At 47.9% G+C, this 891-nt stretch overlaps 1 non-coding gene across 1 annotated transcript; it reads left to right on the forward strand.

The window, feature by feature from the left end:
- Positions 1 to 278: 278 nt before the first annotated feature.
- Positions 279 to 360, forward strand: TRNAL-UAG (transfer RNA leucine (anticodon UAG)). Its single transcript has one exon. It is a non-coding gene; the product is annotated as a tRNA-Leu (tRNA).
- The last annotated feature ends 531 nt before the right edge of the window (positions 361 to 891 follow it).

Below are 891 nucleotides of genomic sequence, written 5' to 3' on the forward strand. Positions count from 1 at the left end.
CGAAAAAACACAATCCTTCATTTATTCTAGCTGATGAAGAGAACCAAATTATCACAACATTGAAGATCCGTGGCCAGGCTGGTGAAGGAACCAGATGGTGATTTTGACCTTACGGAGGAATCAAGCCTTAATGACATGGCATATAGCTCCACCAGTGGCCAGGTTATCCACTAAGTCTTTCTGACACAATATACTGACCCATGAATACACGTCTACCATCAACGGTAAACATGGCATCCTAGAACAGTAGTATCCCTCATCCTCCATACAATAGTCAGGGTAGCGTGGCCGAGCGGTCTAAGGCGCTGGATTTAGGCTCCAGTCTCTCAGGAGGCGTGGGTTCGAATCCCACCGCTGCCAGGAAGTTTTGTGGTCACTATGGACTTCAGATACAGGGTGAGTGAGACCTGGGTGGGCTATGGTGGTGCTCTTGTGGGAGGAAGGACTATATCACTCGCCCCACTCGTTCCGGAGGGACATTGTTACTGGCTGGCCGAATATAGTCAGGTCTTGGAACTCACTGTATCTACGTGAGGGACACATGACCTCGTCTGGTGTGGAGATGTGACACTAGAAATGTCCGCCACCATTACCTGTCTACCATCATGGTCAAGGGTCTCATACCATGGTATTCTTATGTCAGATCGTAAGGATTCTGGCGATACACTTATCACATAAAGCTTGATCACCTTCACTATATATTTGTTGTAATGAAAGGGTGAGGATAGTGAGACACTGACTTTGGCTACAGTTTGCTGCGTGGTAAGATAATCCCTTAACACACACACACACACACACACAGTGTGGGTGAGAAGAGTCCGACTGGGAAAGGAGGAATGGAGGAAGGGAGGCGTGTGCACAGTGGCTGCAGAAGACATGATTATGAAGACG

Source organism: Panulirus ornatus, chromosome 38, assembly GCF_036320965.1.
Source record: "Panulirus ornatus isolate Po-2019 chromosome 38, ASM3632096v1, whole genome shotgun sequence".
NCBI lineage: Eukaryota > Metazoa > Arthropoda > Malacostraca > Decapoda > Palinuridae > Panulirus > Panulirus ornatus.